The sequence below is a fragment of the Stenella coeruleoalba genome (assembly GCF_951394435.1).
Source record: "Stenella coeruleoalba genome assembly, chromosome: 7".
Taxonomy (NCBI): domain Eukaryota; kingdom Metazoa; phylum Chordata; class Mammalia; order Artiodactyla; family Delphinidae; genus Stenella; species Stenella coeruleoalba.
Window position 1 is genome coordinate 16,353,365 of NC_137153.1, and position 26,900 is coordinate 16,380,264.

General features: G+C 51.6%; 1 protein-coding gene and 1 long non-coding RNA gene across 3 annotated transcripts in view; both read left to right on the plus strand.

Moving 5' to 3' along the window:
• LOC307188769 overlaps positions 1 to 24,800 on the plus strand; it is a 45,068-nt gene extending 20,268 nt beyond the window's left edge. For both annotated transcript variants that reach the window (XR_013829063.1, XR_013829064.1), the window contains exon 3: positions 24,119 to 24,800. This is a non-coding gene — a long non-coding RNA (uncharacterized lncRNA). The remainder of the gene's footprint in view (positions 1 to 24,118) is intronic.
• The window catches only part of XKR6 (XK related 6), a gene marked incomplete at its 3' end in the record, with an annotated part of 270,553 nt that overhangs the window by 109,330 nt on the left and 134,323 nt on the right, over positions 1 to 26,900 (plus strand). The gene's annotated exons all lie outside the window — the stretch shown is intronic.

Below are 26,900 nucleotides of genomic sequence, written 5' to 3' on the forward strand. Positions count from 1 at the left end.
ACAAGTCACTTCCCTTTACAGTTGTGTCTTTTTTTAACATCCATTTTATTTATTTATTTGTCTGCATCGGGTCTTAGTTGCGCTACGCGGGGTCTTTGTTGAGGCGTGTGGGATCTTTCGTTGCGTTGCGGGCTCTTTGTTGTGGTGTGTGGGCTTCTCTCTAGTTGCGGCGTGCGGGTTTTCTCTCTCTAGTTGTGGCACTCAGGCTCCAGGGCGCGTGGGCTCTGTTGTTTGCAGCACATGGGCTCTCCAGTTGAGGCGCTTGGGTTCAGTAGTTGCGACACGAGGGCTTAGTTGCCCCGAGGCATGTGGGATCTTTGTTCTCTACCAGGGATCGAAGGCGGATTGGAAGGCGGATTCTTTACCACTGGACCACCAGGGAAGTCCCAGTTGTGTGTCTTTCGTAATTACTTTTAGTTATGACAGTTTACCAGAGCGCCATTGATACTGAACATTTCCTTCTTGTTTGGCCACTTAGATTGTTTTCAGATTGTTAACGTTGACATCTAATGCGGGTGTGGACAGCTTGGTGCGTTTGGCTTTTTCACATTGAACAAGTTCCTCGCCCTCTTCCCCCATGGAAACAGCCCCAGGCCCTGAAGGGGAAGCGCATGCAGGGTGAAAGGGAAAGCTTTGACTGGGGCTTGGGGAGAGCCCACCCAGGAGCGCAGTAAAAGCACACAAATAAAGCCCGAACCCCAGTGAGGATGCCACAGCCCGTCAGATCCCACAGAGATGACATAAGAGAGGAGATGACGGTTCAGGCCTGTGTGCTCCGCTGGCCCTCGGTGGCGGGGAAGGGGGAGGAGCAGGAGGGTGGGGAGAGTGCTGTGGTCACCCCTCGCCCCTGCCCTCCAGCTGCACTTGGGGCTCCCTGCCAGCCTGGCGCGGGGGTGACGGCAGGGGCCCCCACCAGCTCTTGTAGGCAGCCAGGCGCCCCCCGTCCACCGGCCACTGAGTCTCAAAGAGGGCGGTCCTGAGATTGGCCTCGTTCTGTGGTGGGAGCCGCAAGTTCCAGGGCAGGGGCATTCGGAGATGTCAGTCCGCCCCCTGGCTTTGTAGAAAGGGCCGGGAGCCCAGAAAGCCTTGCTCACTTGCTCCCGCTCTCGTTCATGGGAAGGCCACCCCCAGGGACCTGTTGTTATCCTTTCTGGCTTCTTCAGCTCCTTTTCAGTCCTTGAACCCTGAGTTATCAGAGTAGCAGCACGGCCCAGTCCCTGTTCAGGAAAGTGGGGTGTGTCCACTAAATCCTGGGCTTTGTCAGATCGTGGCAGAGTGTCCCAGTCCAGAGGGACTCAGGAAAGCTGGGTTGCCGAGGGCAGAAGGGAGGCTTTGGGGCCACTCTTGGAGCAGAGGGCCCTTCTTTGACCTTGTCCCAGGTTGCAGGTTGAACCCACGTTACTTCAGCTCAGATTTTGAGATTCACCAGCCATTTGGACTGTGCCCCTTCCAACTTTGCCGGGCTCTTGTTCCTGCCTTATGGCGAGGTATGGACGGCTGGCATGTTATTATTTGAGCCCCATCCCAAGACGAGATGTTCTGGATCCCGCTTGTCAGCGAGATCTTACAGAGAGTGAGGCTGCGCTTTGCAGATGCCCCCGCAAGCATGGCTGGACAACCTTTTCTGTGTTCAGGGCAGAAATACTCTCCTCAGATTTCCTACGCCCAGCTCTCTGCTCCTGGCCACGTGGTAGCATGTTCTGGCGGCAGAAGGAGCTGTCTGTCAGCAGAGCCCAAACTGCCCTGCTTTGACTTTTGACTCCCCTCCACCTGGGGTCCCTGGCCATTCGTTCCTTCCAGATCTTAGCAGAGAGGGCGGGCAGGCAGGAGCATCCTTAAGTGGATTCCCTGAACTGTGCACAGCCTCTCTGGTCTGTTGGTGCCCCATCTGGCCTCGAAGGACCAGGAGCATGTGCTTATGCCGCCTTTGACTGCGGCCGTAAGGCTGCAGCCCGACTGACACTGAGGAGAACAGTGGGACTAACGCTGACTCCTAATGAACTATTGCAAAGTAAACCCCCTACTAATTAATGCACGTTAAAGCTTCTCTCTCTCCCCATTAAGCCGACAGGGCTTATTCTTGTTTACATCTTCTTTGATTGTGAGCTTCCCTTTCAACTTGATGGTCAGAACTCGGGGTAGAGAGCCGTGGGGAAAGGAGGGAAAATCCAGGCTGAGCCACGTTCCCACTGAGGGCTCACCTGAGCCTGCTGACGTGGGAATTTCTGGGATGGAGCAGCCCCAGGAGAGAAGGCAAGGCAAATGCATTTAATTTCTCGTTTAAAATGCGTTAAATGCCCACAGTTTTGGTGTATGATCAGATCATATTTGAAATACACTGGGCCAAACAGATTTGAGATGAACTGCTGTGCAGATAATGGACATCATTTCAACAAAACTCTCAGCCATGCTAAGACCTTAATCAAAGGATAACCTATTTGACATTGGATCACAGAGAACTGTGTAATTCTGCCCCTGCAGGAATAGATTTATTCCATTTGAGTCATTATTGCATTAGGAAGCTTAGGTCATGCTAAAGTTACAGTCCATCTTCTGGATTTCTCGGGCACCTTCGCTTTTCTCAGTAATCTTAGTTTCCTCAGAATTTGGTCTTTTCTGCATGGAAACTATGCCGTTTTGAGGTAGATAGCCTGGAAAGTAGGGGCGACCTCTCCTGGTTCCCTGTATTACTTTTACCTAAACTTAGTCCTTTCGGCTTAACCAAAAGTTTTGCTGTGGAGGGCTTTGTCCCAAATAATCACAGACCCCTGAGTTTCCTTCATGATTATTTACCATTGATGTGTCCTTTACATTTTGTCATTTTATTATACGTATCTTATTCAACGAGCCTTAGTTTCCTCCTGTGTAAAATGCGGTTGATAATATAGATCCATTCTCCTTCCCAAAGAGGTTGGCAACACAGACGGGCAAACAGAGCCTGACCGGCTGGTGTAAGCTGCCGAGAACAGCCAGACACTGCTCTCATGCCGTTCCCTCTGAGTTCTTCTCTTTCTGACTAGGTTATATGCTTTCTGGGGGCGGGGGCTGTCTGTCTCCTCCCCCAGATTGTTTCCTGGCACGAGCCAATGCTCAGCAGAGACTTCTTGGCCGGCCAGCTGGACAGAAGTGGGTTGTGCAGACAGCTCTGGAGAGCAGCCAGGGAGGCTTGCAGAGCTCGTCCTCAGCACGGCAGGCTGGGGACAGACTCGACCCAGTGGCAAGCACTGCCTTTACATCTCCAAGGTTTCGATCATTACATTCTGCTGGGAGAAATAGATAAATAGTTAAACTGCTAAAATGGGCCCGATAGTCAGGTCAGTGGAATTGCAAGCGATGTCTCTTTTAACGTGTTCTGATTTCTTTTTTCCTCTTTCCTTACCTTCCTCCTAAAATCTGTCCTTTCTTATAAAGAGACAAATCCCTGATTTGGCATATGCTGTAGCTTGGACAAATTGTGTGAGAAGAGACCTCTTTTTGTTAGTTTGCTTAGGAAGCTGTCTTATTATGGGGATGAAAATGACTGGAGAGGCCGGGCTCTTCTAATTAGGCAAAGAACAAAAAAAGATGTCAATGAAAAATTGCAAGTGGGCATTTTTTCTTGCTTTTTGATGTGGGTCTCTGCAGATATATCAGGGTGTTGCCCATTTGAGGGAGGACGCTGATCTCAAGCGTGTGCTCTCCTTTGGGGGTATTTGGGTACCTTCTGGAATTTTTTTACCTTGTTGGTTTTTTTTTCTTTTTTCTTTTTGGCCGCACCATGTGGCATGCGGGATCTTAGTTCCCCGACCAGGGATTGAACCCGTGCCCCCTGCATTGGGAGCGCAGAGTCTTAACCACTGGACCACCAGGGAAGTCCCCCTTTATTGGTTTTTTAATTACAAAATGTTACCTGGTCTTTGTAACAGAATTCAAAGATGTGTATAAAGCAAAACCACATTCTCCCCTTTCTTCCTTGCCCCTCCTCCCGCCCCAGCCTACCTTCCCCTCCGACAGGTGACAGGTGTTAACTGCTGGGGTGACGTGGACTTCCGCACTGTTTATGCTTAGTCAAACTCATATACAGAGCACAGATTTTATTTCACAAAAATAACGTAATAAGAGACATATCACCTGCAACTTGCTTTTCTCACCGTGGACATATCTCCAGTCAGAAATACAGATCTATTCAATACTTCCTTATTTTTAAAGGCTGCATTTATTCCATTGTTCGATATAACCTGAATCAAACTGTTTGATGATGCGGCAAAACGTATGCATTTATTTCCCTGCTGATACATATTTAGGTCGTATCTCCCTACCCCTGCCTTCTGCCATTGCCGACCAACAGGAGAAGCTGCCCACGCACGGCTGTATACACTGGGCGTCTGCTCAGAAGTCACGTTTTCTGTCGGGGAGAAGGAGTTCTCTTCCTGTAAGCGGTGGCTGGAGATCGGCCCCCGGCCCTCGGGTGCTGCTTCCTGCCCTGGAGGAGCAGCGTGCAGGCTGCAGAATGGTTGGAGTTTTAAGGCCCACTGGTGCCCTGCTTCTCCGCCTTGCTCACTTTCCCCTGTGGTCTTGGTTCGGCCCATGGGTTCCTTTGCCTTGACTGTCAGCTGAGGTTGGTTGGAATAGACTGCTCATGGGGATGGGGCCGCCTCAAGGAGGGGATGTTTGCCTTGGGGGCTGGATGGCATCACTCTGAGATCCCACCTGCAGGGCTGGCTGAATGGGCACCCCCTTCCTCTCTCAGCATCCTTGGTGTGCCGAGAACCTCCAGATGGGCTCTTAACAGCCAACTGCTAGGACCTCCCTGGATTGCCATTGAGACCAGCCTGGACCTCTCTCCCGGGGGCGGCCTCTGTTAGGCACAGGGGACCTTGGGCCAGAGAGGCTGGGTGACTCGGCACCAGTCAGTCATGAGCGCCCATCAGTGCCATGCCTAGTGGGCCTGCAGAGCTGGAGGAGAATAAGTAGGGGCTACTTCAGAAGACACTGAGGTGGGGACTTTTGTTAGAGAAGGTAGGTGTCAAGCCAACGGAAAGGAAGAGCCAGCATGGGGTGAGCTCAGAAGCCTGTTCCAGGAAGGGTATAGGGCGTGCAAAGGACCTGGGGCGGGGAGATCCTTAGGCTGGGAAAACAGAGCAGCTCTAGGACCTGGCAACAGGACAGGGCGCTGGACAGTAAGTGAGGAACACATGCAAAGGGGCCCGACGGCCAGCGTGGCGTGCCAGCAGGCCTGGGTCACTGTCAGGGCCCCAGTGCATGTCCTGCCCCGACGCATTTCTGGTGTCAGACTTCCTCTAGGATGAAACTCCTTCGTTTGGGGGTCTTGGGGGTGGAGTTAGAGAAACGCACACTGCTGGCTCTGAGGTGAGAATGCTGAGTGCTGGGGGGCTGTCAACAGTGCGAGGAGCTCCGGGCAGAGTGGCGCCCCTGCTGCGGGGTCTCGAGGGTGGGCGTTGGGGCCGCACAGGCACTGGAACAGACTGCTCGTGGGGGGCGTGCCTGGCAGAAGGAGCCTGCAGCAAAGTTCCCGGGCTTGCGAGCAGGGACGGGTATGGGGATGGTCACGAGAGCTCTCTGGGCCTCTTCTCCTCATCTGTAAGATGGTGACAGTGATCCACAGGCTCTCAGTGCTGACTGAAGTTGATGATGTTGATAAAGGCTCAGGGTGCAGAGTAAGAAATTCAGTCAGTGGCAGCTCTCCTTTCCCTCTGGAATTCCCTCCCCTACTTTAGCCTTCCAAATGAAGTTTTAAAAATAGGTCTGTCTTCCCCAGTAGACTCAGCAAGACTCAGTAAACCCTAGAATAGGGTACCAAGGGAGGTTGTAGAATACCTTTCCCCAGAGAGCTCTAACGACACAGCTGTCTGGGATGGCCCGGGGTCAAGATCCAGGTCAACGGTGAGGCCCTTCCAACTGAGGGTAAGTGCTCTCGTCACCCCTGCCCCCTGCCCACCCAGATCTCACCCCTGACCCCCAGGGCCAGCTCGGGCCAGCGCACTTGGACCCTGAGGCTGTTCCCGAGCTCAGCTTCTCTCTTGTGAATCCCCTGGGGTCCTGATTCTGAGGAGCAGAAAAGGCTGAGCGTGCGAGGGTTTCCCCCTCCTGTAATTTTAGCAGCAGCAGACTCTGTTGGCGTTCACACTGACACAGATTGGAGCGGTTGCCATGGAGACCAGAATCCGTGCCCAGATTCGCTCTGGAGCTGGGAAGATGGTGCAGGGTTTCTACTTTATAGAGGGGGCTGGGGGGAAACAGCCCCAGGCTCTTTCCTTGGCTGTTCTAGCTGCTTCAGCCAAAGGTGACCCAAGGAGGCCTGGGCCTGGAAAGTCACCTCCTCCTCTGGGCCCTGCCCGGTGCACAGTGTCGCGCTGGGCCTTCACTCACCCAGGGCTGCCCATCTTCCTCCTACACTCTTTTCCTGGCATGCAGTGAGGATGAGGACGAAAGGTTTATACTGGGGGGTCTGTGGTCCCTTGTCCAGAATGCTTGGGGCCATTCGTGTTTGCGATTCAGAATTTGGGGTTTTTGAAAGGTGACATGGTGCTTGTGTGTATATCGCACAACTCTTGAGTGTGAGGTTCTGGGCAGCACCTCGTAATCAAACCCGTGAATGTTTCCCCAGCAAAGCACAAGAATGTGCAAGCGCATAAAGATTATAAATAACCTGTCGGTTGGGGGCAGATCTCGCCTCCAGGAATTATGAAGAAGCTGTTGGTGTTTCGAGTCTTTTAGATTTCGGAGCTGTAAATGCGAACGTAGTTCACAACTGTTTCTGCTTCGCCAGCACTTTCACATTTGTCTTCTTGTTTTATTCTCCTGCAACCCTGGGTATTACTCCATCTATTTAACAGATGATACAAGTGGGTCTTAGGATAAGGGACTTGTAAGATCACAGAAAGCGAGGACTGGTGTCGGCATTCAAACGTGGGACACGCTAAGTCCAAATTCCAGGTTCTTTCAGTTATTACCAGATTTTATGGAACTTGGTGGAGAAGCGCTTTGCTTCTGAATAACAATAACAATAATAATAATGGCACTGGGACTTCCCTGGTGGCGCAGTGGTTAAGAATCTGCCCGCCAATGCAGGGGACACGGGTTCGAGCCCTGGTTCAGGAAGACCCCACATGCCGCGGGGCAACGTAAGCCCGTGCGCCACAACTACTGATCCCACGCACCTAGAGCCCGCGCAACGCAATGAAGAGTAGCCCCCTCTCGCTGCAACTCGAGAAAGCCTGTGCGCAGCAGCAACAAAGACCCAACGCAGCCAAAAATAAAAATAAATTTATTAAAAAAAAATAATGGCACTTAATTAGGAGCTAACATTGATAAAGCAGTCAGGGCAAGCTGGGTGTTGTGCAGAATGCTTTTGTGTGGCGTCCTCAAGCAGCCCTGCAACTACCCTGTGAAGGGTGCTTAGACTGAGTATTTGTGTCCACCTCAAATTCATATGTTGAAATCCTAACCCCCAAGGTGGCCATATTTGGAGGTGGGGCCTTTGGGAGGCAATTAGGTCTTGAGGGTGGAGCCCCCAATAATGGGATCAGTGTCTCTATAAAAGAGACCCCGGACAGCTCCCTCGCCCCTTCCTCCGTGTGAGGATACAGCAAAAAGACGGCCGTCTATGAACCAGGAAGCGGGTCTTGATCTTGGACTTCCAGCCTCCACGACTGTGAGAAATAAATGTGTGTTGTTTATAAGCTGCTCAGTCTGTGGGATTCTGTTATAGCAGCCTGAATGGACTAAAACAGAGGGGTGTTATTCAGCAGCATGGTCAGCTTGGGCCTCATAGGAAGGTGACCTTTGTAGGTGGAGATGGAGTCAACCCTGTGGAGTCTGGAGGAAGAACACTGCAGGCCTGTGCTTTCCAGCATGGTAGCGGGTGGCTGTCGAGCGTGATCGAAACGTGGCCGGTGCAAATGAGATGTGCTGTAAGTGTCCAATACACACCAGATTCCAAAGACTTAGAATGAAATTCAAGATTATGAAATAGCTCACGAATAATTTTTATATTGGTTACATATCAAAATGATAATATTTGGATATATTGAGTTAAGCGAAATTAATTTCATCTTCCAGAAGAACTTTTTAAATGTGGCTATTAGAAAATTTAAATTTACATACGTGAAATGTAAGTTTAAATTACACACGTGTGAAAACAGTTATATCTGTGGCTCGCATTTGTGGTGGACACTGCTGTGCTAGGTGGGAGCAGCCCGTGTGGTCGGGGATGAAGAGAGGGCCAGGGTGGATGGGCACAGTGGGCGAGGGAAGGGGGGCAGAGATTCATAGGATTTTGAGCAGAGAAGTGATGTGGGCCTGATGATATCCTGTTGTCTCTGCTTGAGCTGCCACAACAAAGTAACACTGACTGGGCAGCTTAAGCAACAGACTAATTCTCTCGAAGTTCTGGAGGCTGGAAGTCCAAGATCGAGGTGTCGGCAGGGTTGGTTTCTGGTGAGACCTCTCTCCTTGGCCTGTAGGTGGCCACCTCTCTGTGCCCTCACATGGCCTTTCCTCTGTGCACACATCCCTGGTGTCTCTTCCTCTTCTTATAAGGACACCAGTCGTCATGGGCTATCACCCTTACCACCTGATTTAACCTTAAGTACCTCTGCAAAGGCGCCACCTCAAGGTACAATCACATTGGGGGTTAGGGCCTCAGTACACTTGGGGGGACACATTTGGTCCACAGCACACGCTCAGCAGCCGTGTCCATTCTGCCCAGCTAGCATGAGGGAAGGTCGCTTGTGGGCAGGACCCTCCTTGGCTCTTCTCCCGTCCCCAACGTGGGTACTCGGTCAGCCCTAAAACCTCCTTTCTGCAGCTGTGGGCCCTGGACACCCCCAGAACCTTCTAGGAAGCTCTCCAGTGTGCTTCTCAAAGGAGACAACCTTACTGAGCCCCCCTCTTTGCAGACGCTCAAAGCCCAGGACCCCCTCTAACCCTCTCAGTCACCCTGAGGGGGAGCCATCATCCCCGGCGGTTCCCCGCGGTGCTTGAAGAAATGCAGCGACCTGTCCAGGGTCACACAGTGAGAGGCTGCGCTGAGGCCCCTTGGCCCCCAAGCCTGTACTCTGGCCACTGCTCGCTGCTGCCTGGGCTTCCCGGCAGCTGGGCGTAACTTTCTACTCTTTGAAGCAACAAGAGAGTGAGACTCTCACTTGTGAAAGACTGGACTTTCTCACCCCCGTGGCTTGGGAGGCGAGGTTGCCATGGATGAGTGGATGCTCTTCTGCCCATCCACTCCTGGGCAGGTTGAGGACCCAGGTCCTGGCTGGATTTAGCCGGACCCATCCTTAGCCCACTCTGACTTTCACGGGGTGCCTGCCTGGGGCTTGGGATACTTTACTCCATTATTGTGTTTCAGCTTCAATGTATAGCTTAGAAAATTGAATCTCAGAGAGGCAGAGACCAGGTCACAAGGCCAGTGAGACTCTCACCCAGCTGCTGGTCTGATCCAGTCTGTGTCTCTTCCTGGTGTCCGTGCCACCATCACTCCTCAGCTGGTGGCGTAGAGAGCAGGCCTGTGACCTGATGGTCAGGACATCTCGGTTCAAGTCAGTTTTTACAAAAACTTTAAAAAAATTTAAATTGTAAATACACATAACAAAATTACCATCTTAGTTATTTTGAAGTGTATAGTTCAGTAGTGTTAAGTAGTTTCACATTGTTGTAAACCGATCACCACCCCCCTTCTCCAGGACTCTTAAATCTTGCAAAACTGAAACTCCATACTCATTAAACACCAACTCCCTGTTTCCTCTCCCCAGCCTCTGGCAACCATGCTTCTACCTCCTGTCTCTATGAATTTGACTACTCTAGGTACTCTGTATAAATGGAACCATATGGTATTCTGTATGTGTGTATGTGATTGGCTTCTTTTACTTAGGTTCATCCACAGTGTAGCCTGTGTCAGAATTTCCTGCGTTTTTAAGACTGAATAATATTCCATTGTGTGGATAGACCACATTATGTTTCTCCATCCGTCTCTCGATGGACGCTTGGGTTGCTTCCACCTTTTGGCTATTGTGAATAACGTCACGATAAGCATGGATGTGCAAGTGTCTCTCGGAGATCAGGTCACTTTGTTGAATTGATAAACTGGGAACAATAGCACCTGCTTCTCTTATGTACCTCCCAGGATTGTTTCGAGGATAAAGTTGTGATCGTGTATGGAGTCCTTTGTGAGTGTAAAGGACTGTCTCGTGTGGGGGCTTCATCATAGTCCTTCTCGTCACCAGCCTTGACTGGCAAGAGCCAACTTTCACCAGGAGGAATCAAGCTGGGAACATTTTCCCTAATCCCAACCCTGGGAGGAAACTGACCCGGACCCTAGTAAAGCGGTCGGCTTAGAGGGCAGACTCAGGCCCAGCTTCGTTGTCTATACCCAGTCTCTGTTTATTTCTCGGATAGGATGAAGTAGGGGGAACTTGGCTCATTTCTAACCAAGGGACCCATGGCCGGTGTGGACCCATCATATGCTTCCCGGAGCAAGGCTTGACAGTGTTCCCACATCCCACCCCCAGATGTGATGGGCTACCTTGTGGGATCCCCTGAAGGGCTGGGGCAGCTTCCCCTCCCCTCCCCACCTTGCCCAGTGCCTCGGCTTCCCAGAATGGTGCCACCGGCCGCATCCTGTGGGCCATTTGGAACCTCTCCTGTCCCGAGGCTCTGCTCCGAGTCCAGGGCTGGCCCACCGCCCTGTGGGAAAACGACTGTGGTTTCTACCGAAGCTCCAGCGGTTTTTCCCGCCGCTCTGTCAGCCTTCCTCCCTCATCCTGGGTCTCAGCGTTGTTGGTTCTCATCTTGCTCCCAGAAGACTGCTTCCTACAGATGCTCCAGCATTAGAACTTCATTCCAGAACAGTTCGTTATCGCCTCACTGGGGCCTGGCATGTGGCCTCCACTTGGAAATTTCTCCTTGGGGGCCAGGGCCCCGAGGCTCACCCTGGGTAGCATATACACTTTGCCGTCTTTCCGCCCATCTCCCCCAACTGGACTGTGAACTTCCTGGGGCAGGGGTGGTGTCCCCAAGTGCCCAGCGGAGCTCTGGGGCATAGCACGTGCTCAGAGAGTGTTTGTTGAGGGAACGCAGGTCTAGGCTGATTCTCCAGGGCAGGGCCTGTGAGTCAGGAATCATCTGCATTTCTTTATCCATCCCCTACATCCAGCGTAGTGCCTGGTACACAGCCAGGGCCCGGGAAGTGATTGAGTGAGTAGATGAATGCATGAATGAATCATGAGGCCGCAAGCTCTGTCTGCGCAGGCGGGGCTGGGCAGTGCTGCAGGGCGGATCTCAGATGTTGTATCTGGCAACTGACAGTGGGCCACGGGCCGTGTGGGTGCTGCTGAGGTCGGGGAGACCCGAGGTGGGAGAAAGAGCGTAGCTCCTGCTAACCAGAGTTGTGCGTGCCCTGGCTCCGTCCTTTCTGCGGCTGCTGGAGCTGGTACACGGCAGACCTGTGGCTGTCGCCGGGAACCTCAGAGACAGGACTTTGAAAAAATGTCCGGCTCCCTGTGGCCCCGAGAGTAGGCAAACCTGCCTCTTTGAAGTCTTACCTTCCTGCTCAAACACCCTAAACGTCTAAAATTCCTAACCTTCCATGATGTACCCCGAATCTATGTTTCAACACTTTTTGTTTTTCCTTCCAATTCTTTGCTTCAAACCAGCCGAAGAGACCACTGGGTGTTTTCCGTGTCTCTGGCTTGTTTCCTGGCAGCAATCCAGAACCTACTGCCTGCACTCTGGGCCTCTTGAACGGGCCGTAGAGCCCGGGCCACCTGCCCGGGAGCGGCTCCTGAGTGGCCGCTGGACAGGACTGTCCACCTCAGGGCCTGTCGTTTTACTCTGAACTCCGAGGTCCACTTCAGCCCCTCTCCATTTGCCGAGGGCCAGCGGAACAGCTTCTTGCCAAGGGTTTCTACTTCTTAATCTAGTTTCACAACCTGTGATTGAACTCGGTACAATGCGGGCCTCAGAACTTAGTGGCATCGTTTAATTCTCCGTCGTTGATGAAAATTTTTGGTCTGGAAAGAAAAGCTGGCTTTGGGATTGATTTTCATCAGTTTAATTCATCTTCGGCATTGATCGGTGCCTATGTTAGAATGAAAGGCTACATCTGGGCTGTTCCAGATGGACGGGGGCTGTTATTACAGAGTGTCTCCAATTGGGGGCAGTTATGGGACCACTGTCACCTTTGGGCACGTCTCCCTTTCTGCCTTGGACAGAGTCCTTCCCGTGTGGGTCTCCTCTCCCATGTTCGACTGTGGATCTTTGCAGGCAGGAGGCATCTCTGAATTACCCTTCTAACCCCGCCCCAGACCCAGCACGGTACCTGGCACAGAGCTGGCTCTCAGCCAGCACGTGTTAAGCACATTTGTTTAAACACAGCCTCCAGAGTTCATTACAGTCCTTAGGTACTGCTCATCGGGAGGGAATCCCAATATTCAAATCGTGCAAGCATGCATGAATTCCATAGGAATGGGGGTTTGGGTAAAGGTACTGGATATCAGTTGCACAGCTGATGAACGATTACCCTTCTCAGGAAAACGCCGACAGGACCCTGGCTTCAGACTGTGCCAGTCACAGGTTCTTGTAGCACCAGGTGGCACCGCTAGCAGGCAGCTCCTGGCACAGTTCACATATCTGACCACAGATCCAACGCCTCTGCCACCAGCGTCCCCCCAGGCCACCTCCACACCCTCATGCTGTTGCCTGATAGGTGTGGCCCGCTGTCCCAGTACCCAGAGTCCCGGGGGCAGCGCGGGGCTCTGGGCAGACTTGGAGTTCCCTTCCTTCTCTCTCCCTCCAACATGAGACCCGTGCTGGACTCTTGGATCCAACCGTGTGGGACCCCAGGGACCCAGGGATCGTCAGATTCAACCCTTCTGATATGAGACGGGGACTCTTGTGCTCAGAGGGGAGGTGACTTGGTCAAGATCACCCTGGTCCAGGTGTCTGGGATTCGAGGGAATCCAGGGAAGGATGCAAGTTCAAGCCACATATGCAGGTTTATTCTAGAACCTCGAGCTGCCACGCCATGCTCTTGCCCTTGCCCTGCTGGGACAGTCAGAGCCACCCCTCAGCAGCCGAGTGAGTCAGACACCAGCCTCCGCTGCGTCTGTGCTCCCCACTGGCCTCCGTTGGCGCCCTAAGCCACGACTTCCACAGGCCTCTCTCGTGCTCGCAGCCCTGTCCTTACACTCCCCCTGGCCTGGGGTCTTGTCCCTCTTTCCTTGCAGCTTCCGCCCACACCTGCGCAGCCCCATCTCGTTCCATGGCCTCACAGCAGCGGGAGGTGAGGGAGGACTCGTAGCTCCTGCCTCTGGGAGCTGAGGGTCCAGGGAAGAGGCCACAGGAAATAGGCAAAGGCAGAGCAGAGTGACGAGCCCCAGACGGGAAGCAGGCCTGACACGGACCCAGGGAAGGGCAGTTTCATTCCACGTGGAGGCCTGGGAAGTCTCCCTGCGAGGTGCCAGCTGAACTGAGTCGTGTAGCAGGAGAACCTGCAGCGGCGGGAGAGGCAGCCCTGGGCTCACCCCGGCCTGAGGCCGCTGGAGCTGCCGGGTGTGGGGCGGCAGTGGCCAGACATCCAGACCGTGAGGACACTGCAGGCCCCAGGAGCCTGGGGGCGGGGGGACAGGAGGGCTCAGCTGGTCTTGGGGACAAAGGACCACCCTGCCTGAAGGGTCCTCTGTGCTGTGGCGAAGGGCGGGAGGCTCCTGCCGGGACCCTCAGTGGAAGAGAGCCCTGCAGGGAGACGGCAGCCCCCCATGTGCCTCAGTCCGTGTGGGAGGACAGGGGTCTGGGCTCTGGGGCCCTGTGTGCTCACACCTGTGGCTCAGGTGTACCTCTCGTGCTTCCCCAGGGCACTGGGGGTGGGAGGTCGGGATTTTGAAGACCTGGATGCATGTCCTTAGTGAACTTCTCTGAGCCTCAGCTTCCTCATCGGGAAAATGGCCACATTGATTATAGAACTTCGTTTTAAAAATTGGACTGGTTGGATAGCTTTAAAGAGATTTTTGATTGTGGTAAATTCCACGTGACATAAAATGTACCATCTCAACCATTTTTAAGTGTACAGTTCAGTGACGGTATATATATTCACGTTGTCAGACAGCAGGTCTCCAGAAATTTTCCATCTTTCAAAACTGAAACTCTGTCCCCATTAAACAACTTCCCATTTCCCCCTTCTTCCAGCCCCTAGTAACCACCATTCCACCTTCTGTTTCTACGAATTTGACCTCTTTAGATACCTCACATAAGTGGAATTATGCAATACAGTCGTCCCACGGTATCTGCGGGGGATTGCTTCCAGGACCCTTGTGGGTCCCAAAATCTGCAGATGCTCAAGTCCGTCATATAAAGTGTTGTGGCATTTGCATATAACCTATGCACATCCTCCGGTGAACTAAATCGTCGCTAGATTACTTACAACAATACAATGTAAATGCTATGTAAACTGTTGTGGAACCCTCGGATACAGAGGGCTGATGGGGTTTGCCTTTTTGTGACTGTCTTATCTCACTTAGTATAATGTCCTCAAGATTCATCCATATTGTACTGTGTGTCGCGGTTTCCTTCTTTTTAAAGGCTGAATAATATTCCATTGTACCTCAGTTTGTGTGTGTGTGAGGATCAACGGACTGTGTATGAGAAAGTGACGTGTAAACTCTAAAATCTGTGCATGTGTTTTAGGGGAAAAGCTCTTCCCGGAGTTGGCCTCATTAGATTGTGGGGTTTGGGGCTGACTTGAGCTGAGCCCAGGAAGTAGCAAGGAGCAGAGGTAGGACCTGCAGAAAGCCACACGGTGAACAGCACGGTCTCGTATGGTAACTAAGAGACAGCCCGGGCAGTGTCATCCCTGTTGGATAGATGTGGAAACTGAGGCTCAGAAAGGTTAAGCCAAGTTCCCAAAGGTACAGAGCCAGTAAGTAGGTAGAACAAGTAGAATGCCTGTCGTCGTCAGTCCAATGCTCTGTGGCTTGTGTGCAGAAAAAATGGTTTATGTTTATACGGGACAAAAATGTCAGTGTCTTCCTAAAGATGCCATAGAAATGGAAACAGGGAAATTGAGCAGAGAAATTGGAGGTTGAAAGTAGTCTGGGTACAACGAGCAGATACTAAGGGCGGTTTTAGAAGGAGGATCAGGGACAGAGGACTGTCCGGGATGCTGGGATGTGCCTGCCATGAGCAGAAGGCGAGAAGCAGAGAGAGCTGTTCTACAGACAAGAACAGCTACTGACTGCTGAAGATTCCACTGGAAGGACACACCAGTGGGAAATGCAGGGCGCGCTCGCAGCAGAGAAAGCCAAAGTCAGGATGCACATGGGGGAATCCACACGGCCGGCAGTGTGGCACCACAGAGAGCAGGAGCAAAACGTGGGGGCAAGATGGCAGGGGCCTCGGAAATATGAGGTCCCCTCTGCCAGCTTCACTGCCGTGCTATAGTTGGATAAGCAGAAGCCTGAAGATGACTTACCCAAGAACCCAGGGCTCCTGACCCCAAATTCAGTGCTCAGCCCTGACACGTGGCCGTGTTTACTGGGCATCTAGTATGTGCTTAGCTGCTAGAGCGTATACACAAGAGCTTACTATGTATTTTAGGCCCGCTGCTGGGAGCCAGGTGAGTGCTGTTGGAAGTTCGTGGAAGCAAGTCCAGGTTCAAGGTTGATACCAGGAATGACTTCATGGAGAAGGTGGGACTTGAGGAAGAGGCAGAGTTAGGGTGGAATGTGAGGAAGGAGGAGGTCATTCACAAGCCAGGAAGGAATAAAAACGCTCCCATTAGCTGCGGAGAGGAAAGCAGGATGTCAGCTGTGATGGTTTCTGACACCAGCATGGGCAGAGTTGAGTGGAAGCTCGAGGGAAACATTCTCAGGCAAATGTTCCCTTATGAACTGTCTTGGGACAAAGCAAAGAGGAGGAGAGCTGGTGACATCAGACTTGCACTTACAGAATCTCAAGAATGGCATCTGTATTTATAGGCTTCTATCTGTATTTATAGGCTCTTTTTATTTTGGGGCATTAGGGAGAACATCATGCAGCTAGCACGCCAAAGCTGTGATTTCCTAGGATGACATGACATTTATTAAGTAAAATGCAAGTAGAGTTAAAGGAAAACAATGTAGACACGACAGCAGTTGGTGTGGCTAATCTGGTGCAAATCAAGGTCAGGGTGCCCAAGTGTCTGGGAAACACCCAATCAAAGGATAAAGTCACACTGGAGGCAGAGTCGGGTAAGATGACGAAGCCTTTGGACAGTGGAGTACACCAAGAAACTTGAGGATTACGTGATTAAAAAACAAAATCCTTGGAAAGTTCTTTCTAAAGATTAAGGGCAGTGACAAGACCCATGAGACAACTTCCTGTTATAGTTCATAGCTAGGAGGCAATGCTCTCTGTAACTGTAGTTAGGAAAAATCCAGCTCCGTGAACTCCCCGAATTCCCATCTTTACCATGGGTGCTGGGAAGCTTCCAGCTAAGTTCTGCACTCATATTGTGTTCACCCCCTTGAGTCTAGCTTTTAAAAGAAAGTTGTAATTATCCCTCCTTCCACATATATATTCCCACTTAGCATGTCTCTTGTCTTTATGATAATGATTTTTGTTGTGTCGTATCCTTTTAGCAAATAGGCAGGAAGTGAAGAAATATTTTTAAAGTATTTCCAAGACTTTATTACAAGAATAACAAGACAGTCGTGTACGGTATGCTTCCTAATATTAACCATTGAGATCTTTGTCACCCCTCCTGTCTCCCATTCTACTTTGTCATTAACTCTACTTGCATCAGAGTTTAGGGCTCAGTTTTATGCCCAATGACAGTAAGAATCCTTAGTCTTTACAGATTCATAGATCTTATCCCTTCCTTAATTGGTTTATATTCTTTTATAAGTTATTTTATTATTTTTGTGCCTTCTTGTGATCTTTTTGGAAGTGGAAGATGTATAAATACCTGGAGAAAAAAAAGGAATGAAAGGATGGAGGATGCAAGTATTTGAAATGCAGAAGGAGATCTGATAGAAGTTGATGTGTATATTTCTTAAGATGGCAGAAAACGGAACGTTTAAAGAGGTAAAAGTCGAGAACGAATCCTGATGATTCTTGCAATATCCTTTTGACTAAGCAATTTATTTTCTTCCCTACAAATTGTTATGCTTCCTTTCCTGAAAGATGGAGGGTTTTTTCTCCCCTTAGCGTGATGAGAAATTAGGACGTATGAGATCAGAGGACAATGGGCCACCACCACAGGAGATAGGGGAGTACGAGGGATAATGGCCAACTAATTTTTTAACAGTTATCTACATGTCTCGACAGAGATGAATAGGGATCGGAAGGGAAGCTTTAACTTTTCTTTCCTAGTTGGCAGATTAATGGGGAGGGAATGTGTCTCAGAGAGTGAGCGGGGTTGTGGTGGGAGGGCTAGGAAGGGGGGAAGTGCACTGAGTATGGAGGGAGCCATTTATAGGAAAAGAAATGGGAAACAGGGCAGAGCGGAGGAAGAGACTGGAGGGCGTGAGGAGGCTGCTGTGTAGGGAAGTGAAGCATGAAAGAGATCTAACCCAAAACACGGTGTAAATGGAGGGTTGATGGGCGTCGCTATAAAAGGGAACTTTAGAAGGCTGAGTGAAATTGAGGGATGGAGCAAGGCACTCAGTAAGCTTTTTGTCAGACCCAACGGCAAGTTTGGAAGATTTTAAGGGAAATTATTAGCTCAAGGAAGAAGTTCGAAGAGAAAGAGATGCAGTCACTAATCCCTAATTGAAAAAGAATGGGGATGTCAGTTAAGTCCAAATGTCTGGCAGGAGAGCCGCTAAGGGGGAGAGTTGATCAGAGGTGATTAGTGAGTATCTGTGGCCAGGTCCACATTGCAGCTGGGGAAGGGTGGGGGATGGGCAATGTGCCCCAAATTTGCACTGAGCCAAAAGTCTCTGGGGACGTTCCTGGCGTGGCCCCTGCCCCACATGTTCAAATTGGACTCTGACTTGTACATATGCCACCCCAGCCTGACTCGCCATATACTGTGCACATAGTAAGTGCTTCTGGGAGTAGGCTAATGTTGGATGCTGTAATAGGTAAATGCCAGCGTGTCAGTGGCTTAACAGGATTTAAATTTATTTCTCGTCCACATAGGAGTATAGTGGGGTAGTTCGTGGCAGCCTTCCATGGGTGATTCAAGAACCCAGACTACTCACTCTTCCATCTTCAGGGGTGCTAGAGTCCTTCACTTCTAGCCAGTGGATGGGGAAAAAGGATGGACAGCTACCCATGGGAGAGTTTTATGGGCCAGACCTGGAAAGGATGCTCACCTCCACACACTTCCCAAGAACTCAGTCCTGTGGCCACACCGACTGCTAAGCAGGCCGGGAAATGCAGTCTGACTGCATGCCCAGGAAGAAAGAGGGAAACATTTTTGGTAGATACATAGCTGCTTATATCATAGTATTAAAAAAGGTTTGTTCCATAAAATAAATGAAACTCACACTTTAAGACCATGTTTCATGAGAGGAAAATTATGTTTATTCCTGTGGGATTCTTTGCTCTTTTGAAGAACTCAGTGAAATTGCCGTAAAAGAAACTCTCTATCTGTAGTGCATTTAATCAGTTGCTCGATTCCCATTTTGTTTGGGTCCTATGTTGTACCAAGCACGTAGAGGAGAGGTGGCATTGAAGAAATGACTCCTGACTCATGAAGCCGGAGACCTTGGTCTCTGCACACGTGATTTATAAGTTCTTACTGGGGGATTGAGGGAGGGTGGGGCTAAGTGAAGGAACATAGAAATCAGGCATCAACCTCACTGGAGATCTGATTCTGCCTGTGAACATTTGGCTCACAGATCACATGTTCACCCCCTGGGTCTCTCAAGAAGCCCATCAGCTCCTCCTCACCCTCCGGCCTTGGCTCCCCAGATTTCCTGGGGTACCTTAGTTGGTGTTGCTTCCTGAAACCCACACCCCAGCCCGTGGCAGGCACCTCGTATGCCCTGGGCAGAGTGCCTTTCCAGCCAGAAGGCCCCAGCCAGGTGAGGCTGGGCAGGAGTCGGGATGCAGGTGGGGAGGAGAGATGCAAGCAGCCTCTCCTCCCGCCCTGTCTCACCTCCAGATCAGATCTAACTTGCTGTCTGCTGTCAGGTCTGGTTTCTCTCAGCATCCTGGTTATCCCAGCCTGTCCCTGCCGTGAAGTCCTGTGTTTTCAGATTGCTTTCCCCTGGTGTATTAGCCTGCTGCCGTCCTGCTTTCACCCTGTTACAATTCCTGTCTGCTCTTCAGAGGGCCGAGCGCAGCTGAGGGACACAGGCCAGGGAGCTAAGGGCAGCAGCATCTAATGCCGGCTGCGTCCTCGCCTGACCCATGCACAGCGACTCAGACTCATTTTAACGGCCTCAGGTTAAGTCCTTGCTCTGCTGGCCGACAGCTGTCCTCCCGCCCTCCCTCTTCCTCTGCCCAGCCTCCTCCTCCTTCTCAGTCTATGGGCCAAGGAGGTTGAATGGGCCTACTCTGCTCTCAGCCGCCGGCTCCCCGCTAGAGGGGACTGGACTTTTAACCCTCCTTCCTCTTCTGTCCTCCCTCAGCACCCCGGACAGGGCCCTTCCAGCCCTAATAACCTTGCGTCCGCTGTGTCTCCATCTCCCGGATTGGGGCTGGAGTTCTCTAGGCAAGACAGTCTTTCAGGGTGTGTTGAATGACAGAATTGATGAGTGGATCTGCACAGAGAGAGAGTGGGGAGAGGCTTCTCTTCACCTGCCCAGACCTGGGGGTGGGCCCGATGGGCCTCGGCTTCTGCCAGACGGGACTGTCGGGTGGTGGCTCCTAGTTACGTTTTTACTGGTTCAGCATTTTTTAAATGGGCTCCCCAGGTGGACTCCTATTCTGCTTTAGCCTCAGCGAAGAGTTTTCACCACCCATGGTTTGAATGTGCTCCTATAACCCAGCTGTTCCAGTCGGGAACCAGGAAACTGGCCATTTCCACCCCCTCCCCCAAGCAGCTGTTGCAGTCAGAACATGGCTTTGCACCTGACTCCAAACCCCGGCTTGGAGACTGGGGATAAGTTTTCTCCTCTTTGAGTTGGCATTTCCATATCTGTAAAACGGGGATAATCATACTTACTCTTCAGCGTTGTTAGCAAGTTGGTGTCCGGATTAAAGGAGGCATTCCCTGATGGCTCATGTATTGTCACTGGAATTACTTTTAAATGCTTCTCCTTGACTACAAGACATCCTCAGGGCCCAGTGCATGATGCAGTAAGTATTTATTACCAGAGAAACACCAAACTTAGCACTGGGCACAGGGTAGGTAGACAAAGAATAGTGGCAGTTCCTGCTTTTTCTGTCTCCCCCGCTAGAATGTGAGTCCCTTTGTGGGCAGAAGGTATGACCTCCTCTTTGTCCTCACTTTGTAACCTCTTCAATCTGTAACAAAAACCCGAACAAACCAATACAACCAATACAGAAGCAAGCCCCTGGGTACTGAAAAATCCAGGGCAAGCACGAAACCACCTCTACCCTTGGAGAGCGTATGGGGAACACCCCCAAGTCATGCCCAGCTCTGGCGCCATGGAGGCCCCGCCGGCTTACAGAGAAAGCAGGAGATCTAGACACAGGCGCTGTCTGGGGAAGGTCTGTGGTAGAGCCGGTGGGAGGGGGTGGTGGAGGGGAAAGTGGAGGGCTGCCAGTATTGCCCTCTCATAGCTGTCCCTCCAAAGCCTTGCTCGCAGCCACCACCGCCCAAAGCCATTTGGAACCTGAGTGAGCATCCTCACCTTTGGGATGGAAGCCAGCCCCCCTCTCCAGACCTGCGCTTAGGAGTGGACTTTGCCTGGGATTCTTCTCCTTAGTCACCCACCGCCTGCTCCCCTCCCCAAACTCTGAGCTCAGCCTGGGGCTTGTGGCTGCAGGGTGGAATGGCAGTCACCATTCCATTCCATGCCATCCCATGCCGTACTGTACCATACCGCACCCAAAGTGGGAACACTAGAAACACACTTATATCAGAATGATTTTATTTTTTGAAATGAATTTTTTCTTTTCCTGCGTGAATATTAACCTGGGCCTTATCATCTGCACCTGGGACTGTCTGAAATGGGATTCCTGAGTTGGGGGATAAATCAGACTAGAGAGACATTTTGTGAAATGCTTAAGCTCCATCGAATCACCCACAGTGACACCACAATAGCTTAATAAAACGCCACTGTGTGCATTACCTCACTTAATCCTTAACGCGCTTTAATAACATAGATACTGTTGTTACCACGGTCCGTGTTCTGGATGGGGTAGCACGGCTGGTTGCGGGGAGGGGGGGGACTGGACCTCGGGCCCTTGCCCGTGGGTTGGAGCGCGGGCAGGAGTGGAGATGCAGGAGAGGCAGGGGACAGGCGGCATGCGGGCCACGCCCTACCGGACGGTCCGCGGCCCCAGCCCCCGGCCCCCGACGGCCCCTCCTCCTGGGCTGGCAGCGGCTGCCGCGCGCCTGGAAGAGGAGCCGTGTTTCTCTCGCACGCAGAGCCGGGTTTGTAAACAAACACTGGGGCGGGCGCCGCCGCCCGCGCAGCAGATGGCTCTGCAGCTGCCTGCCCGGACAGTCCCTCCCTCTCACTGCGACGCCCGCCCACACAAGGGGCCGGCGGCGCCGCCCAGTGCCCGGGGCCCAGTGGACTCCGTCCCATCTCCTTACGAGAAGAAGCTTAAGCCAGGGGCCTGTGGGATGCTCATGCTGTTTATTTCATCCATTCGTTAGTTCGTTCATTCATTCAACAAAGATCTACAGTATAATATGAAAGGACCAGTGCAGGGACCAAGGTGGTCCCTGCCTTCACCACACTGAAGTGAGACGGAGAAGTAAACAGGTCTTGCAGTGCAGCGTGGCGAGTGCTATGATAGAGTGCGAGGTCAGAGCACACTAACCTGCCATTTAATGGATCCAGGAAGGCTGCCTGGAGGAGGTGCTGTGGAGCTGAGAAAATGAGCAGCAATTAGGCAAAGTGGGAGGAGGACAGGGAAGAACTGTTCCAGAGGGAGGTAAGGGAGCTTTCCGAACATTTGCAAAGAGATCCTTCGGAGGAGGAACTAGCTTGGGAGGAGCTGGGCTTGTGCCTGAGAGCAGGAGGGAGCCAGTCAGGGTTTGATGCACAGGGCGAGACCCTTCTGGGTCTGTGTTCTCATTCCATAAAATGAGGAGATTGAACTCAATCTGAAAGGTAGTTCCCAAACAAGGCTGGCCCTGGAGTGTCTGATAAAAATTCAAGTTCCAGGCCGCACCCCAGACCCCTCCAATCAGAGCCTTCTGGGACGGGCTCTGCAATCTGTAATTTTAGCAGTCTCTCCAGGTGACTCCTGGTGAAGGCTTGAGGTCCGGTGGTCTGAGGAGGTGGCAGATGTGGGGTGAGTAATCACAGTGTTGGATGAGGGCGATCTATAGGCGATCCATGGGCAGAGTTCCGATTGTCCCAGTGCGCAGCTCCTGAGGCAAGTCACAGAGCGAATGGTGTCTGTCCCTGGAGGGCATCACAGCTGGGCCAGCGCTGTGGATGAACAGGCGATAGGAGAGGGTTGGGGCCCCAGCTCGCTCTCTGGGCCTCTGCTTCATCCACAGTAAAATGGGGATGATAATACCTACCGGCTTCGTGGGAGGATCGGGGAGGATCCAATATGGTAACTTAGCCCAAGGGGCCTGACCGGAGAGAATGCTCTGGCCACGTGGGCAAAATGTCAGCTTTGCCAGTGATTCTCAGACGCTTCATCTGGCCTGCACCTGACCACCTGTAGGAACACGCTGGCCGCTGCTCTGAGATTCTGAGCCAGCAGGAGGACAGGCTTCCTTAGGCTCCACGGATGATGCTGGTACCCACCAAAGTGCAAGAGCACTGAGCAAGCTGTCGTTCACTGAAGGAGTGCACTGAGCTCTTTCTTAAGTGTCTGTACCTTAGGTCTACCCAGTGAGGGCACGAACGGAGGTGACCAGTAGCACCAAGGAGAAGAAAAGTATGAATGGTCTGAACCCATAAATCATACCAGGTCTCACTGTCTCACGGTTTCTGGCTACTGAGGAGCAAACAGCTCTACAGTAGTGGATCTGGGTTCAGCTCTCGACTCTGCTGCGTACTAGATGGGTGACCCTGGGTAGATTATTTAATGCTCTGTGCCTCAACTTCCCCACCTTTAAATAGGGGTAATAATATATGTCATGAAGTTTTAATGTAATTAACTAAAATGATGCTCCCAGAGTACCTAAATCAGGGCCTGGCGCTATATAAGTGCTACCTATTGTTATTAATATCTGCAGAGTAAATAACCAAATGAGAGTCAATTATCATTTAATTTACCATTTGGGGCAAAGATTCTTATCTTGCCCCAGAATCCATCTTCTTCTTTCTAGGCACACGGCTGGCCTGCTCAGCTAGACCACATTTCCCAGCCTCTCATGGGCACGGTGTGTCCATGAGACCAAGTTCTCATCATGGACCCTGAGCAGAATTCATGCTTGCAGCTTCCTTACGTGGGAAGGACATGTAGGCTTTCCACCCTTCCTCTCCACTGGCTGGGAAAGGCAGCAAGTATAGCAACCTTGGAAGCCATGGGTTGAGAAGGGCACAGCTGACCCATTAGCCAGTCTTGATAGGATGGCTTCTTTTTTTATTTTTTACAATAAAAAACATTTTAAGCATATATTTTAGTGGTTTTACCACTAATTCCAGAACATTTTCATCATCCCCCAGAGAAACCCTGTCCTCCTTAGCAGCCACTCCCCTCTGCTCCCCTCCCCCCAGCCCCTGACAACCACAAATCTACTTTCTGTCTCTGTGGATTTGCCTGTTACGGACATTTCGTATAAATGGAATCTTAGAATACATGGTTTTTGTGAACGGCTTCTTCCACTTGGCATAATGTTTTCAAGCTTTATCCATGTTGTAGCATGTATCAGTACTTCATTCCCTTCATGGCTGAATGCTATTCCATTGCATGCATGTACTGTATTTTGTTTATCCATTCAGCAATTGATGGACATCTGGGTTTTTTCCACTTTTTGGCTATTATGAATAATGCTGCTGTGAACATTCTTGATGAGTTTTTGTGTGGTGGGTACAGAACTAGGAGTAGAGTTGCTGGGTCCCATGTAACTCTAGGTTTAACTTTTCAGGACCTGCCAGGCTGTCTTCCAGAGAGGCGACACCATTTTACGTTCTGATAGAACCTCTTGGAACAGAGCTGCCTATACACCTGGACTATCACATGCAAGAGAATCCAAATCGTATTTTGTTTGAGCCGTTGCCTTTTGGGGTGCCTTTGATATAGCAGCTCAGCTGTCACCCTGATGTACCGTCCTACTGGATCTTCCTACCAGTTGTGGGAATAAAAGGACTAGAGCAACACATTTGGTCTGGTATAAAACCTACACATGTGGAATGGTCTTGCCATAAGGTGGGAGAATCCCACGATCCATGCATCCATTCATTTGTTTGTCTATTCATCCATCAGAAAATTTTGAGCTCTGAAGATTTGCCAGACATTATGAACCAGGGTCCCTGCCTTCGAAGATCTCACAGTCTAGCTAGAAAGCCAGGCAGGCAGTTTGGCCACCAGGATAGACGCTGGGTGTGGAATTCAGGCAAAACTGGGTGGGGTCCAGATTCTGCCTCACTTGCTGGATGAAGGGTTCTGAGCAGGTTACTTCAGCTCTCTGAGCCTCACTTTTCTTCATCTGTAAAGTGGGGATACTAACACCTACTTGCAGGGAACTTGGGCCGGTTAAGAACAATGTGTGCTAAGTGGCAGGCATGAGCTAGTTGCTCTCAGTGGTTATTTTTAATAACCCCTCACTGTGGAGGGCACAATGGGTTCTCCTCCAGAGCTGGGGTCAGGGGTCGGGGGCAGGGAGCGGGATTCAAAGGGCTTCACAGGGGAGAGCATAGTGCAACTGGATCTGAGAGCTGGGGAGGGGTTTACCAGGTTGAGGGGGTGTGGGACGGGCAGAGGGGGCCACTAATGCAAAGACGGAGAAGTCTGGAAGTTCACGGCCTGGTTGGAGAACAGTTCTCAGCCTTAAGTGGGTAAAAAGCAGAGTCTACTTCCCTGCACTTCCACCCCAGCCCTGCTGCCCCTGCTGTCCAGCCCTGGCCTGGCCCCAGGGCCTCTGCGGCCTCTGCTCAGGAGGCCTCGGTTTCCCACCCCACCCCACCCCCGCCCTTGAGCCCTCTTCTCTCCTCCCCACTCTGGAGACCCGAAACTCTGCTCATTCAGATGCGGGCTTTAATCAGAGCTTAAGACCAGTCGAACCCCCAAGGATCCTGGTTGCCTGACCTAATTTTTGAAAAATCCAGTCTCCATCCGGGTTTGGGGGCTGTCGGTGCTTTCTTACTGCACTGGGGACAAAGGAGTGGGGTTTTTCCATTCACATGAAAATCAGGAAGATGACGATGATGTTGACAGCTGTATTAGTATTAATAAAATAATTTCCTATTGAATCACTCAGGGCGGTGGGGTGGGGAGAGCACAGTAAGAGTTAACAGGGGATCTAGACTGCGATCCTGATTCTGTGAGTCATTCTCAGCCAGTTTCCTCTTCTGAAAAATGATGGACTCGTCTGGATGCACTCCCAGGGTCCCCCCACCTGACAGTCTGAGGCTCCATGCAGGGACCCTAGGCTCTGCCACCCAGCTCCCCATCACTGGGAGCACTGGTCCTGTGATGAACTCAGCCTTACCATCCCCTGGGTGACAGGGGCGAGTCCTTCACTACTCTCTGTCCTTCCCGGGAGTGGCCTGAGGATCGCAAGCAGGTGTGTGAACCAGCCCGGCCTTGCCCCTGGAATGGAGGCCGGGGGAGCATTTTCCTGGAGGAGAGTGGTCAGGCCTAGTGGGGCCTGGAGGCCCAGGGCTAATGAACCGGCTCCTCGAGCCCGAGAGCGTGTGCCCCCTCAGAAGGGCTGTGTTACTGTCATTTACTGCCTGTGCTTTGATGCTTTGACATCTGGGACCTCGCTGACCATAGAGGGAGCTCCCCTCCCAGGGATAGCCCATTCGTAGAGATAGTGAGAAGCTCACCTGCCGGTGCACTTTTCAGATACAGTCCCCGCCGCCGCCACCTCCTTTACCCAGCCCTCACATTCCAGAGCACTGTCCCCCTTCCCTAATCACCCCAGGGCCAGGTACCAGACAGCTGGGGGCAGCCCCGTGCCCAGCACGCACTGAAGTGATTCAGACTGGCTGGTCCTGAGCGTGCCTATCCTGCTTTGCCCTTCCTTCCTGCAGAAACCACAGCAGAGCCTCTTGATACACTCCCCCACTCCTGCTGCCTCCTGGCTGACCCTGGTGCTTCCCAGAGTGGTCTCTCCTATTGGATCTATGAATAATCAAGTATCTTTTCAGTGCCAGGCGTCTGTTGGAAACTCACATTTTCCAAAACACTGTATTTTAAAACATGGGCCCCCTGCAACGACGTTCACACCTTCTGAGCTTCCCGCACCTCCAAGTAGCAGAGTTCCTCTCTGGCACTCAGCTCTGTGTGAAGCCAGGCATCCTCAGGACCTCCTGGCATCTGCTGCAGCTGTGCCAGGCCGGCCTGCCCCGAGGCAGCCTTACCCGCCCATCCCTCTGGTCCAGAGGCTAAGTCACTGCGCCGTGCCGGGTGGTCCGTGTGCTAGTACCGATCTCAGGGTGATGGGATCCAACGAACGCCAAGGTATTTCTGTTTTCTTCTGTATCCTTTTCTGTGTCTTCTAAACGTCCTAAAGTGAATATACATTCCTTTCAAAATCAGGAAGAATGTTGCAGAATACTTACTCTCCCTCCACGTTTAAAGATTCATCCAGTTCGACTGAAAGACACTGCCCCCTACCAGGTACTCATGCTGTGTGCTGTTGGAACACAAATAGAATGAGGAAACCATACTCCTTGCTCTCAAGGAGCTTTCAGTCTTGGAAT